Source organism: Symsagittifera roscoffensis, chromosome 5 (genome assembly GCF_963678635.1).
Source record: "Symsagittifera roscoffensis chromosome 5, txSymRosc1.1, whole genome shotgun sequence".
Lineage (NCBI taxonomy): Eukaryota > Metazoa > Xenacoelomorpha > Acoela > Convolutidae > Symsagittifera > Symsagittifera roscoffensis.
Window position 1 is genome coordinate 56536732 of NC_087066.1, and position 20352 is coordinate 56557083.

The following is a 20352-nucleotide window of genomic DNA, read 5'->3' on the forward strand; positions in this document are numbered from 1 at the left end:
AGCTTGAGGATGAAAAATTATAATGAACTAAGCGATAACAAGCAAGTGTGTATAGTTCCAAATCCTAATAGTCAAAGCGCTGCTGTTTTAGGAAGATCATTTTCGATAACGAAGAGCGGCCTCTGCGTCAGTGTCTTGTTGAATACCCTTGATATACCGATCACGATACAGAGAGGGCGGAAACTGGGATATGCTTTACCGGTTAAAACTCGATATGAAACAATTGAAAACTCAAAACAAAATGAAGTTGTTGATTGTCCCAACCACAGGGACAAAATTTGTATCTTGAGACGATTGCAGAGAATAAAAGATTCTTCAGGTCTTATTAAATCACTTAAGTCAGAAACGGACGATGGGCTTTCGAGCTGTTCGAACTTTCCAGAGCGACCCACACTAGATGAAATGCAAACCGACAAACCGGTTCTCCCGGAGATTGAACACTTAAGGGGCAAACTGAAAGAGGAACAGCTCGAAGCCATCAAGGACGTACTAGAGCGAAACGAGGAGGTTTTTTCAAGGCATAAGGCGGATATCGGGTGTTGTAATTTTGTTGAACATGAAATTGAACTTGAGGAAAACGCGGTACCACACAGGGAGGGGGCGAGGCGCATGACCCCACACAAATCGGACGCGTGTAGAAAAGAAATCGAAACGTTACTAGAGTATGTCATGATAGAACCATCCAAGTCACCGTGGGCGTGTGGAGTAGTGATGGCCAAAAAGAAAGGCGACCAGTTAAGGTTTTGTTGTGACTTTCGATACCTGAACTCCGTCACGGTGAAGGATGCCTATCCCATACCTAGAATTGATGAGAGCCTCTCGAAGTTAGGTGATGCGAAATTTTTTACGACTCTTGATTTAGGCTCGGCCTTTTGGCAGGTACCATTAAGGAAGCAAGACAGGGACAAGACAGGGTTCGCCTGCGAGTTGGGTCTGTTTCAATGGAAACGGATGCCGTTTGGACTCTGCAATGCAACAGCCACGTTTCAGCGGCTGATGGCACACGCGTTGATAGGCGTGACGAAGAAGTACGGCAACCTGGTAATGTGCTACGTGGACGACGTGGTAATAGCAACGCCGACACTAGAAGACCACATCGAGAGGCTTGACGAGGTGTTCGCGTGCATGAAAAGATCGGGGCTGAAGTGTAAACCATCAAAGTGCGAGATACTCAAGGACTCGATTAAATACTTGGGCAGGATGGTAGATAAGCACGGTATCAGACCTGATCCAGACGCCGTGGAAGCAGTCCTAACCTGGAAATCACCGAAGACGGAGCACCAGCTGATGAGCTTCCTGGGTTTCGCCAACTATTATTGAGATTTCATCAAGGGCTATGCGGACAAGGTATACCCGATGCAACAACTAATGAGACATAAGGGCAAGAAGTTCACGTGGAACAACGCGGCAGAAGAGTCATTCCAGAGAATAAAGAAAGAGCTGTGTGAGGCACCAGTACTGGGTATGCCGACAGAGAAGGGGATGTACGTGCTAGACACGGACGCGTCAGTAGTCGCTATTTCTGGGATTCTCCATCAAGAACAAGAATGGAATGGGAAGACAGTCTTGAGACCAATAGCATACGGGAGCAAGGTCCTAAGTGACACAGAAATGAAGTACGGAGCACCGAAAGCAGAGATGTTCGCGGTGGTCACCTTTGTCGAAAAATACAGAGCATACCTAGGCAGTGAGCCCTTCAAGCTGCGAGTCGACAACCGAGCACTAAGCTGGCTGAAAACGTACTCAATGGACCAGAGCTATATTGGGAGGTGGATAGTTCGCTTGGATGGATACAACATGATAATTGAGCACCGAACACGAGATAAACATCAAAATGCTGACAGCTTGAGTAAGAAGACGGAGTTCTACGAGAGGCAAGAACAAAGAGAGGCGGACAGACCGGAGATCAAAGATGGCTTCTCCTTCATGGACAAAGAAACGTACGACAGTCTTCCACTCACGAGATGGCTGGACAAATCAGGTAAACCGATTGAAGATCATCCCGAATTGCCGAAAGAGCCTCTTGAAAAGACCATCTTGAAGAAAAGCAGAGGGATTCCGATAGGAATAATGCTCAAGTCCAAAATCGTGAGGGAGACACTCAAGGCAAAAGGTTATGATCTCACCCAGGTAGAGGAGGGAACGGTCCGAATAGATGAAGACTTAATGAGGTTACTTGAGAAACTATCGGATGACAAGCCCGTGATCCAAGGGAAAAGTCAGGAGGCACCGGAACTAACCATACTTCGGAGAGAAAAAACAGTGAACAATACTGACGTCTCAAAAGGAAGCACCACTGATAGCAAGGAAGTTGTGCGATCACTAGTTGAGAAAATCCCCGAAAAAATTCTGGAGCAAACAAAAGTCAGGGATAAGAAAGTGACATTCAGAGAAGAAATTGAACACCTGGGACTAGATCAAGAGTCCGGGGAGTGGTCCAGATTCATGGAAGAAGACGAAACCGGAGAAGGAAAATTGTCCGGGGAGCGTAAAGAATGGGATGAAGACTCGGATGAGAGCAGTGAGGATCAAGACAGTCTATGCATGATACTGGCGGAAGAGAAGACGAGACAGCACGACAGGGAATTACAGACAGATCCATCTTCAGGGACGTACAATCTGGAAATACAAGAGGTACGAGGTGGAGAAGAGCTCGAGAAAATAGCAGTTTCAAGAAAGCCACTTAGGGAACTATCGTGCAACTCAAACGTGAGAACGAATCTGGTACCAGAGGACGACATGAAAATCGTGAAAAGGATAATATGTGTGAAACTGAGCGATGACATCCACAACCCTGGTGAGATGAATGGACAGATCATGGCGCTAAAGGAGCACGTTAAGGCGAGATATAGACTGTCTGACCTAATAAGGGCCCAGAAGAATGACAAAATGACAAGTAACCTCTCCAAATGGATCCATTCTGGAGTCAAGGAGAAGGGGGAACTTGAGGAAGACAGCTACAAGATCTTGAGCCAGTTCTACAAAGAAAAGAGAGACTTACTTTATCACACAGCGGAAGGGGTGGTAGCGTGCAAGAGAAGAGATGAGGAAAAGATAATACACAAACACAACCTCATCATACTACCACAACTGTACCAAACGGAAGTGCTTTTCAGATCACACGACCAGATGGGCCATCAGGGGATAGATAAAGTACAACAAAGGATACTTCATAGGTTTGACTGGCCGGGAATGAGAAAAGCTTGCGAGAGATGGGTGAATGCCTGCCTAGCATGCCTTCAAGTAAAAGACCCAAGGAAGATGAAGTTTCCCCTCAAGTCTGTCGAGAGTTCGGAATTCAATGAAGTGGTGCAGATAGACCATCAAAAAATCTGCATGACGGAATCGGGTTATAACCAAATACTAGTTATAATAGATCACTTTACCAAGTTGGCGGAAGCAGTTCCGTGCCAGACAGCCTCAGCAGAGGAAACATGTGATCACCTGATAACGCATTGGATATCGCGGTATGGTTGTCCAATGACTTTCCAGTCAGACAACGGCAAGGCTTTTGTGGGGGACTTAACAAAAGAATTGATGAAGAGGTCACACATTGCTCAAGCACACTCGACGACCTATCATCCACAGACCAATGGGTTGGTAGAGAGACAGAACAGGACACTAGTCAACATGCTCAGGGTGTACTGCTCAAGATACATGACGGACTGGGACAAATACCTGCCACAGGTAGTAGGAGCCTACAATAGTACCCAGCACTCTACAACGGGTATCAGTCCTTTCATGATGTTGACGGGCAGGGAAAGGGCAATGCCTCTGACATTCTTCTACCCGGAGTACGAGGGGAAGAAGACGTCGCCTCAAGCATACGTGAAGGAAGCGATCAAAAGACAACAAGAGCTGAACGAGCTATGTCGGAGAAACACGGCACAAGCGCAAATGAGGCAACGCAAGAAATATGACGAGAAGATACTAAGAGCAAAGCCATACGAAGTGGGCCAATACGTGTGGGTTTTCCAAAATGTCATACCGCCCAAGGGAACAAAGAAACTACTCAAGAAATGGAGAGGACCGTTCATGATTACGGAAGTACATCAACAAGGAAGGTTCTATCGCTTGAGTACAGGGCGAGCAGCACATTACGAAAATCTGAAGCCTCACGTTCCGTCTCCGGAGGACTGGTGCCTGCCAAAAGACATGGAAGGTCTTGAGTACCTGGTGGTGGAACCAGCGTGCGAAGTGAATGAGAAAGGCACTAGAGAGAAAAATGATGGTAATGAGAACTTGAGTTTGGACGACAACGAAAAGATAGAAGTGGAGTCGGATGCAGGTTCATTTGTAGAAGAAGACTGGAACGATCCCGAGCAAAACGAGGTACCGAAGTGGATGGAACCGGATCGACCAACACCACCGGAAACCAGGACGGGCAATCGTAAACGCACAGGCATGAGGTACAATAGGTACGGGGATGACTTCTTGATCGATAAGATACTGCCAGACAAGTTGGGCGATGAACTACTAGGCGTAGGCGAACTGGAAGCCGGAGAAGAATGGCAGGTCATTGACGATGGTGGGCATTATCCGCAGGATGATTACTCGACGCCAGAATTGGAGACGGATCTCGAGCAGAGTGAAATAGAAAGGAGGGAGAACACGAACTTGAGGATTCTAGAGTGGATGCGTGATGTCAAAGACGAGAGTCACGAAGGACAAAGCATTCAGCAAGTCGATGTATCAGCAGCAAAGTACATGAAGACAGGGGAGCCACTTTTCGGATGGACAGCAACAGACAGGCCACTGGACATCCCTAAGGACAATTCAGACCCGACTACATCGACGGGGACGTCGATAAATATTTTTGTCCGGGGAGTGGGGGTAGGACTTACCCACACCGAAAATTCGATGATAAAGAAGCTCAAGGAAGTGAGGGAAACAAGCGGATTGGAACTGGAGCAAGAAGAACCAGAGCCTACCATAGGAAGGAATTTCAAAACGAAATTCGAAATACCCAATGAATACTCAGAGAACATCATGATAACGGATAGCGACTTCATCCTGTCAAACAGGACCAGCGCGATCTGCATCACGGCGGACATGAGTTTCAAATCAAGATTGGAGGCTGACTTCAAAAGAGAGTACCAGAACGTAGAGTTCCTGTTCAGACAGAGGCCGGGACTGGGAGGCATGGCAGCGCTTCCACCGTCAGTGGCACAAGTCCCGGGCAAATACCTCTGCTTCCTAGTAACGAGAGTCAACGACAGAAACACAATTGATCCCGAACACGTGATATTGGCACTGACAAGACTACGTGACTTCATGATTGAAAGAGGAATAGTGGAGGTCTCGATGCCGGTGTACGACCCAAACAGGGGCAAACTGAGCTCGAGGGAATTGTATGCTATCCTACATGTGGTCTTTGCAGAAACCGAGATAATGGTGCATCTTCACAAGAAGTACTACTTGAGCATCGCCTGAGTCGGGTACATGGAGGTATCGATTCGGGTGTGCGGGAGGAGTCTTGAGTTAGGTACGGGGGTGCGGCGCAGGTAAAGGGATCTTAAGATGTGATTGGCATGACAATTGAATTTTAAAAGAAAGAATTAACGGTGCTAAAACATAAAATGAATCTGCATGTTCTTAAGGGAAATCCAATCGAATTGTTTTAAGTGATATGTGAATGATAGGATTTTAATCATATGGGTAGAAGGGGGGTCTCTAGGTCAGGAACGTGACATACTAAGTTTTAATGAGCTTTATGTTTTCAGATCAAGTTTGAAAAACAAAGTTGAATATCCAACTACACTCAAGCGAGAAACAGAAGAAGAGAATCTTGATTGGACACGCGATAATCCGGATCTACAGCAAGTGCTTGCAAGAGAAAATTCCTAGGGAATTCTTGAGTAAGGTAATTCTTGAGTTGGTAAGGTAATTCTTGAGCTGGTTAACATCTATCTGCACACATCCCGAAGTTATAAAGAATGGCAGACCGATTCTGGAACTCCATGCCCGCGGCTCTGCAGAGGCCCACTCTTGACGAGCTGTACAGACGCTTGAGGGACCTGGACCACACCCAGATAGACGAGAGAATGGCGGTGATGCTGAATGCGATCCTCCAGTTGGAGGACCAGGGCGAGTGCAGGGAGTCTGCGACGGAGGCTGTCTTGATAGTCGGCTACACCACCGAGGGCATATCAAATCGGGCACAGACCAGATGGTTGTCTTGGAATGCGGATGGAGGAGTAAGGGGCTTTGACTTGGCAAGAAATCCTGGCCTGAGTAACAACACCGAACACGGCGCAGGAGAGTTCCCGCTACCGACGAGGCCAACAGCAAGATCCACGGGACAGAGCTCGAGTAAGGTGCCGTCGATGTCGCGAGCGCAACAGACGACCGAGGCATATCCGGAGCTGGGGGTCCTAAAGAAAGAGCTTGAGAAGGCGCTGAAGGAAAAGAATAAAGCGAACCTCGATCGGGATCAGGCGAAGCTGGATAGGGAGAAGCTTCAGCTGGAGAGGGACCAGGCAGTCGACGAGCGAGATCAGACGTTGAAATTACTTGAGATGCTGAGGGCTGAACATCAGCAGGAGCTAAGGGTGCGGGAGAACGTCGCGAATCGTGATCAACTAAAGTCGGAGTTGGAAAGGATAGAACAGCGACAACGCGAGCTTGACGCACAAAAGGGAGCCAGGTCAAACGAACGAGTGGTGACAAGCTCGAGGCCAGAGTCGCGCATGGAGGTGGATGAAGCTCCCAGGGCTAGAGGACGGTTCAACCTTGACCGCGAGGCCAGGGAACACATGAGTGAAGGCTTGGAGGTCTGGATACCGAATGACGTGACGCCTTCCTTGCGCAACCTAGAGACCCAACCTGTACGTCCTCTGATGGATGTGGTGTTACCAGGATATACCCCAACCTCGACCTCGAGTGGCAGTCAGGTGAGTGGCGCCTCATCGCGCCTGAAGGAGCTGGGCGAGAAATTGCAGCAGCAGAGTCGTGAAAGATCGACAAGGCCAGAGCTTCCCCCAACTTGGAGGGAACAGCCGGTCAGAAACGTCGTGATCGCGAGCTACAAGAAGAATACAGAAGGGAACTACCACAAGCACAATCGGCTGGACTGGAGTGCGGAACAGGAAGCCAGGAGGGACTGCTTCCATGACGCAGCCTGGGTGCAGTATCTAGCGCCACCTCGTGTGCCAGAGGGTGCGGTTCACCTAATTATAGGGGACAGCCTGGTGCGGGTGTTGACCCAGATCCGGTCACATTGGCAGACAGGAGTCTTGAGTTTCGCTGGAGCTGCCACGCCACAGATGTTGGTAACCCTGGACATGCTAGGAATGACCAAAGTTTACACAGTCACCCTGATGGTTGGGACCAACGACGTGTCAAGAGGAGAAGCGAGGAAAGTGACGAGGCTGTGCGACAAGATGAGCTGCCTTCTTGAGGAACTGAGGATCCAGATGGACCCCATCCTGCTGACGATATGCACGGTCCCCTATAACATGATGTTTGATCAGCACGCCCTAGATATGAACCAGAAGGTGCGGAGCCTGAATAAGGCGATCCGAGACATACACCGAAAGAGTGTGCTTCCTCTCAGGCTGTTGGACATAGCAGAACGCATGGAGAACAAGGGATTCCCTGAAGACACCTCGAAAGATGGAATCCATTTCGATAGGCCAAGGGGAGCGGAGTGGCTGAACGACGTCGTCCAGGAACACATAAACACGCTAGAAGCGGACCTGCTGGAGACAGCCCAATTCACTTTAGGACCACCTCCCAACCCACCATTCCTTGCCTCGAGGGCCTTGGCTGGTCGCTTGGGAGCGAGAGTTGATACTAGAGACAGCTCAAGGAGCAATCAGACCCGATTGCAGAGTGCCACACCAATGGAGTCGGAGGAGGTAGAGTCATCAACACCTCCGGCCTCGGCGATGTCCTCCGTGGTGGTGGCAGATGGCAGGAGAGAAAAGAAGTCTATGGAGACTACCCGCTTGAGATATCCTGAGAAGGTGAAGGAACTGGATCTAGAGACCTTGGAATGCAGACGAGAGTTGGCGGAAACCCTGGGGATCGAACGAGTGTCGCATGAGGACTTGAATAGACATCATTGCGTAGACTGGTTGAAAGCACACGAGGCGCATTTCTCGAGAGCGAAGTTAATGGAGACTACAGACCTGACTGGAATTCCCACAAAAGCGATCATGGGACACATTAACTACAGGCCTCTCAAGCTGCTAGGGAGTCCTGGACTTATAGTAGAACCTCCCAAGCACCGAACTGGCATCGCCAGGATCAGGTTGGCAACCCCGGCGCAATTAAAGGTGGTAGACAAGCTACTCAATCCGGGGGGAATGGAGTTGCCTGACGCTGCTTACGAAGGTCCCAAGTTGGCAGAGGATCCCAGGTACGGGAAGCCCTGTGGCGGCACCCAATTGGCCAAGACTCTGGCAGTTTATGATAGAGCAGATCCAGCTGCTGCAAGAGTAGTCATTGTGGCGGGATCGGCCTTCGAAGGAACGTCTCCCAAGTTGTTCTGGCCGGAGACTCTGGTATACTCTTTGCCAGGAGCCGAATTGAACCAGATGTTGACCCTAGTGGTGGCAATAAAGTCGGAGATGCCCTGTGAACCTGAGCTGCTATTGTTTGCAGGAATGAATGACCACCTGCATGCGATGGGACTTCTTGAGCAACTGAAGGGCAAGGAGGTTCCGACATCAAGGAAGATATGGGAGGCCATTCAGGCGTTATTTGCGGCGATGAATGAGGTACAAGAGAACGTAGCCTCGAGATTTGGGTCCAAGACAAAGGTGGTGTTTACCACATCCCCAGGATACGCAAGCATGCCACCCGCCCTACAATTCGTGTACGCGGTCTTGATCTTGATAGCAGAAGGGAGTGAATGGCGGATTCTGATGGCAGCCCCCAATCGAGAGCTGGAGCCAGTGAACTTGAGACTTTACAAATCAGAATTACCAGCGGCATGGGCTGACATATCTCATGCGCTGAGGGGCTTTTACGGACTAGCCGACGTCTTGATTGTGTTGGATGAGGTACTCTTGCTAGAGATATCGAACTTTGCTAGACAACTCAAGTTCAGCCCAGTCATCGGGGACGACCACACGGCGATAAACCAGTTGACGGCCAGCCTGTGGTTCCGGTTTATGGAGGTGAAAGTCGCAAATTCCACCAGCAGGTCTAGAGGTCCCAGCAACGAGAGAAGAAATGTGGTCGAGACGGAGAAACAACTAGAATCAATGAAATATCGCTTGACTCAACAGGATGGCTGGTGGCCATTCCTGACACCAAGGCTGGAGAATGTCACGAATAAGACGAGAGAGGAAGCGCCACTCCTCGTGAAACAAATCTGGAATTTTCTAGAGAAACAACTGGAGCTAGCGGAAACGAGAGACATGACGGTGGCGAGATTTGTCTCGGCCGCCAATGAAGTGACGATTGGGGGATTTTGGAGAGAACACGCCAACGGCGAACTGAAAACTAGGAGAGATTACGAGATTCTCAAGTTCTTGAGTCCTTGCTGGGAGAGAGAATTCCTGGCAGGAGTGTTCGACACCACGGCGACTATCTTCGCAGCCTTCATACAAGAGATACTGGGCATGTCCATCAGCCTGCTCTTGGCCCTGTATTTGGTTTACCCCAGGTACTTGTTCAACATGGGCCCGGCATACATGTTTAGTCGAGGAGTGGAGACACTTCGAGTTGATGGATACCTGGCGCTAGTACTCTTGACCCATGGGGAATTGATGTCGTTTCATCGGTTAATGGAATATGGAGAACCTCTGTCTATGGGAAGGGTCCACACAAGCATTGAAACCAGCTCCTACAAGTGTGCAGCAGGGTTAAAGACACTGCTGGTGCAATACCTCATGATGCAGAATCGATACATGACGGGTGAAGATGAGAACCCAACCTCGAGAGAAGAATGGAGAAAGGCGAACAGAGGGATGCCTCTATTGACAGACCTGTGCCTGGCAATGAGGTCGGACCCGATGGGGATAATTCGGGGTCTGGAGGAGGTGGTGACCTGCATTTATGGTCCAGCGGTGACGTACGCGTTTCCAGATCCCCTGGTGATAACGTATCGTCACTCGGTGACGCACTTGAGTCTCATCAGCGTACTGGATGGTACGGCGCTGAATTGGTGTCGGCAGGAGGTGCTCAGGGCGCGTATGAGCAACACGGTACTCTTCGGAAAAGTGAAAGATGCCGAAATGATGGTGTGCAATTTCAGGGGACAAATGCAATGCAGAATGGGAGGCAAGCGAGAAGGCCCCATTGAAATGTATCCAAAGTTTTGGAACCTAAATCCATTGACGGCCAACGGACGGGAAGTCTTGAGAATCCCCGCCTGGAAGGAGTGCTTTGCACTAGTCAAGAGGGAGTTGGAGGCCATAATGGAGAAGGAAATCCTACCAGCCACCATGCCTGAGTTCCCGACAGTCAGGAGGATGACCTTGGGAATGAATAGTCCCTTGGTGGTTCCCTCCATAATGGCGAGGATGATGACTGAGGAAACGCAGAGGCAATTCACGGATGGCTGGGATCCCCTGTTTGTTGGCTACACGGCGGCAGTCTATTTCCATACCAGCGAGATGAAGGTAAATTCGTGGACGACGCAAGCGAAAAAGAGTAGAGGTTCGCAGCCCCCTGGATATGAGGTGCGGAAAGTCTTGAGGATTCTTGAGAAGGAGGGACTTGAGAATGTGCTACCCATATGGGATGATGGCAGGATGATTATGACGGAGGGGCATGTCGCATTGATGGATGAAATGAAATTTGCCACACGAAAATACAAGGCACCCTATGGATTGGAACAAGTAGAAGTGATGAAAGAGGGAACAGACCTAGATGCAGCAGGTCAACTGCATGTAGCCCTGACAGAATATAAAAAGCTGGATCCTGCGACACCGTCACCACTGTCTGTAGACACGCCTGGAGACAGGAGGAGTGGACCCGTTGAGGACCGATTCAAGAGAATTCTAGAGAGAAGAAGAGATGAATCGGAGGAAGAGAGCATGGATGAAACTCTCAGTGAAGATGGAGAAGACATGGAAGTAGGGAATGCGCCTGAACCAGGGCAATCAGGCGAGGAACTCACCACTCAAGAGCTGTTGAAAGACTTGAGCGAAGAGAATTGGGCAGACACTGCCACCCCACCTCTGAACCCGTCCCCACGGAAGAACCTAGAGTTGCCATTGGCAGGTGAGACCTTCAATATGGGGATGTTACTCTTGAGCTCGGAGGAAAGGGAGAAGAATACGTTCGAAGGAAACAGGGACATATTCTTGGGATCTCTCGAGGATGATGCTTGGCAGGAATTCCTGGAGGAATTCAATCAAGAAGTAGGCAGCGAGACGACGCTGGACAAGTTCAAGAAGGAACTGTGGGACGCAGTAGTGAGATTCGGGGAACCGCTCCTGATAGGAACGGGCCTGGATGAGAAAGCAAGAAAAGAGCCGCTGAACAAGCTAGTGGAGCTGAGGAACGCACGATCGAAGACTAGAAAAGAGAAATGTGAGGACAGCTCTACTCTGAAACAAAAAACTGTAGATAAAATGGTTGATGATATAAAAAGGGATAAGGTTGGGACTAGTAATATGATTAAAAGTACTAATATCCTTAAGGCTCGAGCAGGGGGGAGGCAAGAGTTGGAAGGAGTGGATGGAGAGGTCGAATCAATGATGATAACCACAACACCCTCGAGCAGAGATGTGAAGACTCGCAAGAGGAAGAGAGAAGTGGAAGGATGGGGTAGTCCTTCAGTGGATGCTGTTTCGGAAGGAAACTTGAGAGAGACGGCGCCCATTGTCTTGGCTCGATGCAAGACGGCGGCATACAAGAACAGTTCGGAGCTCAGGAAACCACTTGAAGTAGAAAAGGAAATAGAGGTTTCCGCCAGTTCAACGTCAGAAGAAGACTTCAAGCCTCAGAAGATAAACGTGAAGAGAGGTTCAACGAACGGACAGGTAGGGGAAGTGGATGTCGGCAAAGAATGGATCTCGAAGGCACATCAGGACATAGGCAAACAGGCGACGAGTGATCCATTGGAGAGGAATATGACGAGGAACACTTCCCGGACATGGTGGATGGCCCTCGAAACATTGAAGGAAATGGAGGACTGCTTAAAGAAGTTGGACAGTGGAGTAGCTCGCAAGCGACGCAATTGGGCCACCCAGCAAAAAGCCGAGGTCAATAAGATAGAGATGGCAAGTCATCTGAAGAGGTCCTGGCAGAGTTTGTTGAAGGATCATTTTGAAGAGGCGATGAGGACACCCTCATCAGCACCGCCACTAATGGCGAATCCCTTCGTTAGAACTGCGGGACAATTAATGTTCACCTGGAGTCTGGTGGGAATAGAGTTGGAGACATTGACCTCGTATGACAGGCTGAAGTTGGGAAGCAAGAAGCTAGAGGTATATCAGGCACTGATGCAACACGTGGCCAGGGACAATTCAGGCTTGAGCCTGGCTAGAAGAAAAGATGCCACATGTTTCTTGAGATGGGTAATGTCAATGATGTCTGATAGCACCATCCTGGCATGCCACCAGAGAGCAAGCGGAAGTAAAACCATGGAGAAAAGAGTCTCGACGGTCATCTTGAACGTGTATCAGAGTACAGGAATAGAGAAAGAAGATGGCTCCAGAGTATCCTTGGAGAACCATCGAAAGCTGGACGAGGTACGGAGGTTCTCTAATAAGAAGTTCGAGGAAGAACATGATGTTCACCGTAACCTGGCCTCGTCAGAGCAGTACTCGAGACTCAGCGAGAAGGGGGAATACCAATATGTGTCTGGAGTGATGGGAATAGCCTACAATCCCTTCTTAGACTCAGAAGCTGGAGGAGCCCACAGAAACCATGAGGTAGCGGAGCTACTGAAGTTTTGGACAGAAAGAATAATGGAAATAGACGCGGTGGAAAAAGAGGGGCAGAGCCTGGGCCTGATTCTTGAGAAAACACCAGAGGTGGTAAGCATACCGCGCTCAAACAAGAGAGTTGAAGTGAACATGGGCGGTGGAAATGGCTTGTTAACCACGAACTTGGGAGTGGTATGGAAGCTACTAAGACCCTCCTGGTGTCCACATCCCCATGCGAGTCTGATCGAGGAAACCACTGAGCGAGTGAGGTTAGCACCAACGGAAGATGAAGATCTGGCGAAGTTGAGTGTGCTACATAAGCTGATCACGCCCCAGATGCAAGAGCCAAGTGAAAGGACGGGCGACCCCGGGTCAGCAAAGAAATTGGAGCCGGGTAGCTGTCTGGATTCGACGTGTGGGAGCGGAGAGCACATCTGCGATGGACGGTCATGCGTCAGAATACTGTCATTTCAAAAAGAAGACCTGGTCACGTGGTTCGAAGACATAACAGAAAGGGAGAAAAGTGAAGTGCAAATAATAGCGGAATGTTACGCGAGAACCACGGTGAATATAGCAACAGCTCTCGGATTCTTCTCGAGAATGTGTGGTCTGCAGGCACTGGAGAGACTGGAATCTGAACATCATTTAGTGACGGCGTTGAGCGTAGAATCCTGGCCCGGGGTGTTGCAGGTGACTCAAAAACACATCCGCAGCTGGAAGGTTGGTCTTGAGGCGGAAATGGGATTTCCCATGAGCGAAGCCTATGGCTTGCCATTGAACGCGAAGTCGCTGATAGGGTCAATGATGGCCAACTTGTGCGGAAGCCACTACCCGCTACAATTGGCGATGGTGGAAGTGTCCAGCCAGAGAATATTGGTGGACAAGGCCTTCTCAGTGCCCAAGTGCGTGAGGTTGGCTCGGATATCGCATCACTCGCACAAGTTGTTGAGAAAAATCAAAGGGACAGTACCAAAAGAATTGAGAGATGACTTGAGTGAAATCTGGGGAGAAGATCTTCTGAAGTTGGAAAGAGAAAACACCAGCGATCACGAGAGACAAAATGTGATCGGAAAACCTGTGGGAAGCACTCCGAACCTGGAAGATAACGACACGATGCACGAGAAAATGATGGAGCTTGAGCCTCTCTTGGAAGCCTCAGGGGAGCGTAATCTCAGGAGCATTGAGATCTCTCATGGGGAATGCCCATGCCACTGTTTGGCACAAACGGTGTGGTACCCAGATCACAAGAACCTTTGCCTGGTGTGGGATGTGGAAGAGATTCGGTCGATCGGACTACCGGATCACCGGCAGAAGGTGACGCTCTTAGTAGTGAGTACGATGTTAGCTCTGAGATGGATAGAAGAGAACATAACGAAGTATCGGGAGGCGACGACGCCAACGGCTGAGTCAATATACGCGATAGACTACAGCAGGAGACTTGAGTTGTTTGAGACTGCGTGCAAAGTATTCGCCATACCGATGGAAGTCAGGCACGTATGGAGCCGCTTGAGGTACTTCCCGTGGTTTCGGGCGACACTGACGTCTTGGTTGTACATGACAACGAAAGATCACATGAGAAAACATCAAAAAGAGTATCGACAGTTCCAGGCCGAGATTGGGCCGGAAGCTTTCAAGAGACCCCTGCTAACCCATCGTAATGCGATCACGACAGGATGGAAAAGAGTGGGCAAGATGTCTGGAGACAATACCAAAGCGAGGGAGTCGATACTAGAGGAAGACCTGGCGAAGAACGTGAGCTTGAGCCTGCACAACTCCTTTTGCTTGAACCGAGAGGCTAGGGTGAAGGCACTACCCAACCAAGCAAAGAGGTTACAGGAGCAGAGAGAATGGATGCGATCCTATGAACAGCTGAAGGCTTGGGAGGAGATTGTGATTAGCTCCGATGATGAAGAGGAACTGTTGAGACAGTTTGCTGCATCTAGCACTTCAGGATGCAGTACCTCCAAGGCGAAGAGTACGAGATGAATGGGCAAATAGGATGGATCATGAGTCTTGAGAGGAAAGGGGGGCTTGAGTGTGAATCCGAGTGAAACTTGGATTCACGAAAAAGAAATTTTAACAAAGCAAATATTGTTACTAATATACTATATTTATTATATAAATCGAAATGCTGCATGACAATTTCCTGATTGAATAGGACAAAAGAGATTTTTAAATGATTGGCTTGAAAAGCGAAAATTCAAGGGTGCAGGTAAATGCAGATTTTGGTTGCTGTTTAGCAATAGTGTGAAAATTTTAAATGGCCGTGAATTTTGGGGTGTAGATAATCTTGAATCTGCTGCAAACTTCTGTAAATGACCACTGGCACTGTATCTTGAGCAACACTCGGTTTTTCTGGGACTCACTGGCAAAAGACAGCGCGCGATGAGGACATCGATCTCGAGTCCGGGGAGTATGTGCCAGTCGGTCATATTTGGAAGTTTGACCTTGAGAAGAGCGGAGAACACTTGATTTTGGAGTGAAATTAAATTTTTCAAAATTTCGAATGGAACATGTCATGCACGATTTTCTCGCGATAACTGAAAACCAGAGAAAGAAATCAGAACAAATTCAGAACAATTGCGGGAAAGTTGTCAGATAAAAAAGAGTGGGAAATTGCTATTCGCAATTTCCATCATAGTGAACAAGAGTAGAACTGTCCTATCTGAAATAGAAGACAGAGTATTCCCGAGAGAACAATTATTTGAACTGGACCAGAGTGAACCTTCGACGGAAAGGTGGACAGCTTGAGTGTCCCAATGGTCCACATAAAACTTCATTCTAGAGTTCAAACTTACCTTTGCCATTCAAACTGATAAACATTGAACTTATCTAGTTATCTTAGTTAATTCTAGAGTTGCTCACCCATTTAATTACTTCCTGTGCTTGAGCGCATCAACATGTGAGTCCTTAATTTAAATTTCTAGAGTGTGTTTTATGATTGTTATGTTGAGGTAAGGCGAGTTTTAGGTTGATCCATCTGAAATGGATCAAAGTTCCACTGTCTAATAAAAAAGTAACTTAACGGATTGTTCCGACCCGGTTTTTAACGGCGTTCATGTATTTTGGGTATTTTGAGACCTAAGTATGGGGACGTTCTTAATTCTAGAGTGGGGGGATATTTTGGTAGTAGCCTTAAGCAGTAGCGGGTCGTAGTCTCATGTCACAAGCGAACCGAATTGGCTCCGACTGATTTGAGGTGGAAAAACACAAGAGATAGTGTCCCTGACTCCTGAGCCAATAGTTATAGGGCCTATTTTTCTTAAGCCTCATGTGTGACTGTAGTAGACGAATGTTACACTAGGTTCTAGTACGACTGGCTAGCGTCTAAACACAGCTATACATGCTTTTCACCGTCTCTGCCAAAGCCAGTTCTTTTGGTGGTCTCTTTCTAACATCGGGTCGACAAAACTTTACTGCTTTCCGGTTTCGACCAAAACGCTCAAATTAACTGAATTATATGCAAAAAAAGTGAGGTCATGGCTGGATCTCAGTATCCCAGACCACGAGGTCACTCCTAAAAACAGGGCTACTACTATCTATTATATTACTATTGTTTTTGTTCAGTATTTAAATTTCATCATCTCCATCGAAGATGGATCAACCTTTTCCCTCATTCCTAGCTTCTCATTCTCTGAAAATGAGTCGGGATTTTGATTAAATTCAATTCAGGACATGCTCAGGAAGCTAAAAGTTTTTACATAAAAGTTTGAGTTGTGGGCACGAGACCCCTCCGGATTCTGGAATCCGGGGAAATAGCACTCCTATTTCTTTCCGGAAGGCTGGACACGCCGTCCAAACACCCTCACTTTTTCTCGGGTTCTACGTTGAAACGATTGTAGCAGCACAATCTTTACAACTCGGAATGGTTCCTGACAATCTCCAATTACAATTTCAATCTATTGTCGTTTTCTCGTAGTTGTTTCCACTGCAACTTTTGTTGTTCTGTTTCGCCGTTTCAGTGTGTGCGAACTATAAAAAGGTTACGTGTCGTTCACGTCCAAATTGAAATTTTAAAATTTAGCATGTCAATTAAAACCAACTCTTCCCGATTCGTCTAATCGTTCAAATAACGCTGCTAATCCATTAAAACCATCAATCTTCCAAGTTAGATATTCTTTTTCAGATCGAAAAAATTTCGATTGCGAAACTGCATTTTCGTACATTCTGGTCGAATGTCACATAATCCCTGGACAGCCCGATCAATGTCCTCATTGAATCTCGTAGTCTTCATCAAAATGGTACGGTGCCATCGAACAGAATTTACAAAATGCATTAAGTCACTTTTATCCACGTCATATCGACTCACTGCAGAATATAAATGGAATCATACTACACTACTATAGCCTTCCAAATTCTTTCACCAATCTGCAGTTTACGAGTATATACTTAAGATAAAACCTCTTTTTAGACTTCCAATGTCTACGTCCCGATTTGGAATTTTTTCTCCTATTTTTAAAAAAGTAGGGACGCAAGACAGTCCTGCCAACCCACAAACTAAAGTTATCATACTATGTTTCTTCCCTTCGGAAATTTAGTTGTTACTGGCCCTGAATATTAAATATAAGAAACTCGGTGGTTAGAAGAAACAATGAAATAATCTCCTTCTTCAAGAGATTACCCAAGCCTTTCATGTCACCACAAAGTGATCAGTCGTCCTAGTTATTGAAAAACATTCACGCAGGCTGGAATATTTTAATATATTCTTCACTCAAGCCTCTCTAAATAAATAGTAAGTGTCTCAAAAGCCACTAACTAAAATCATAATGCAATATTATAAATGCAACAAATTCATTAATCTTCAAAACTCAACTAAATGTTTTCTTTTCAGTTTCAATTGCAAATTTAGTTGCGTTGTTTCTCATTTGAGTTTTTTGTCACATACAAAACAAATCTGAGTTTTAACATCTTCTCTTTCGTCGCTTCTTTGTTTCCTCCTTTGTTCGTCGTTTAGAGGTTCTAAAACTTCTAAATTCTTCTAATTTTCTTTCTTTTTGGTTCTTGTTTTTCGGCCATTTGTCAATGTTCCATCTCCTCCTCCTGCGACTTTGACTCCGCACTTTCAGTCTCTTTGTCTTGCAACACGTCGGTAGCTATTCTGACGCTGTTGGAAGACGCTCTTCTACTCTTTGTTTACAATAAGGTAGAGGATCAACGTTAGATTCTCTGTTTCGGCAGAAGCTGTTTTGGAGGCACATCGTCACGTTTTTCTCCAATTCTTCCTTCAGCATCTCTTCTTTTTCCCTTCCGTCACATTCACTTGTTCTAGAACTTCTCTTCACTGCGGTAGTTACTGTGTTCCGATGAGTTACAAAAGCTCGCTTAAAAGCTCCTGCTCCAATGTCCAGCTGATACGCACTGTTAACTCTGCTGTATTTCGACATATGTTTCTTGGCATATTCGTATAACCATGCTGTGAGGTTGGCTCTAAGCCATGGTATCAGTCGTCTTCTGGCCCATATCTTTTTCACTTCCATCGGAATGTTCAAGATTCTGCACATTGTCTCAAAAAGATCTAAATCTTTTAGACAATCCAATTCCTGTAACTGTTCTTTCGTCGGCGCCTCCTGTCTATTGTTCTCTTTTACCTGAGCTTCCAGCCATCGTATCGCCATCATAACTCCTACTATCACTATCGTTATGGGCTGTGAGGAATCTGGTAAACTCATGGAGAGCAGATGTCCACAGTCCCAGATCAACACCAGATTACTACGCCCGGGGTACCACCATGTTTGTAGCAAGCAATGGCAGGGGAACTCATCACGTGTTGACATGATGCTCCTCCAATTACGTTTTCCCGAAGCTTCCAGTAGTGGTTCCACTTCCATCGTCACTCGGTGGACTTCATCATTTTCATCTACTGCATTGTAATCGGTGACTGTTGATCCTTTCTGCTTTTGTATTTCAAAGTCGCTGAAGTTTCCACTGGCGTATCCCATAAACTTCTTTACCAGTATCGATTCTAACTCCTCTTTGGTTCCCTCCGGAACTGCTGAGAACAATTTACCCAGTAACTCGTAAGATTTTTCTGGCATTCTTGCCAGTCTTACGCATTTTGGCACTGAGAAGGCTTGATCCACGATCGTTCTCGTACTTTTCGCATCCACCGCTACGAAATGCATTGGGTATCTGCTCTTGCACATTGGAGCTAGAATTGATCCCACTAAATATCTCGCTCCCGTCGGACTACGATACGTTTCACTATGCCGGATTCTCATTTCCGCCTCGATCGCTTCTATCCAATTTCCAATATACTTCTGCTCGGTTTGCAACACTCCCGGAAACACTTCTACACTGATGGTCGTAACCATCTCATGCTTTTGTTCTAGATTCAATAGTGACTATGAAGAACCAAACATGCTGTGGAATCCTTGTGCAGTCACTAGATTCACCTCGGTTCCTCCATGGCAATCTGCAATCAGTTCCGTTTCTGTTCTCGCCTTCATCACAATGTTCCCAAACAATATCGTCAATTGCTTGTGTTGTTTCTCCAGGGTCTTTACGCAATCCAGACCTCCACAGATGTGACCTTCCAGTCCACAGACTTCTGGCAGACAACTACCAGGTTTGACCCAGTCCTCTGGTCCCCAGCCATGCAACTCTACTTTGTCTTCTCCGTTGTTCTTAGAGGCTGTCGTCATCAAATTATAGATGATGTTCAGGTCACGCAAGTTACAGTCTGAGTTCAGTTCCCACTGCACGTCTTGTGTCGCACGTAATATTGAATCAGCGTTGGGATTAGGACACCATGATGGTTTCATCAGTTCCCATGCCACCATTAAGCTCGTTCTCAGTAGTTCGTCCGAGATTCCCAATCCAAACTCCATTCGGTTGTCCGATTTTGGCACTGAAGGTGCAGTCACCTTTTCCTCCAAGACTAGTCCCAGCTTGAACTGCTGATTAGCAGCGCTTACTATCGTTGCAATTCTTGAATTCCAGAATCTTAGCAACACTGTTTGCTCGTAATCAAAGAAACAATCGCTTATGTCTTCATTTAGGAAAAGGTTGTACGCCATCCCTATGATTCCGGAAACGTAACTGTATGATTTCTTCCTGATCGGTCCACAGTATTCACTGGAGCTTGTCAGTGCTCCCATAATTTTTTTCGACAGCCTCAGCTCCTTATTTGGGAACCTCCTTATTTCATCTATTTTCTTCATCGGTTCTAGTTCCACGGGTTCTTTCATTTTCACTCGCATTGGTTTGCTCTGATATATGTCCAAAAATGCTAGCAAGAGCAAAGTTTTCGCTTGTTCATCGCCTTCTCTTAGCATCTTGATGCAAGTGTTCAAGGTTGACACTGAAATGTGTTCTATCATAAATCGAACGAAACAGAGAGCGTCTCTACTTCGCGCACGCTACTGCTGCAGCTTCTTGGGTCATCAGATCCCTCACACTCGTCATTAAGAACACCGTTTCTCCCTTTGATCTTTTCCTTTCTTCCGAATCATATTCCCCGCGAGTCAGTCCAATCATGCACCAAGCGAACCTCAGTTGTATCTCTGTTCTCACATAGGGTATT

General features: G+C 47.2%; 1 protein-coding gene across 1 annotated transcript in view; it reads left to right on the forward strand.

Annotated features, from left to right (window-relative positions):
* Positions 1-321: 321 nt before the first annotated feature.
* Positions 322-20352, forward strand: part of LOC134846048 (small integral membrane protein 14-like) — a 101239-nt gene continuing 81208 nt past the window's right edge. Inside the window, exon 1 of the mRNA XM_063863227.1 lies at positions 322-331. The gene's annotated coding sequence lies outside the window, so the exon portion shown is untranslated. The remainder of the gene's footprint in view (positions 332-20352) is intronic.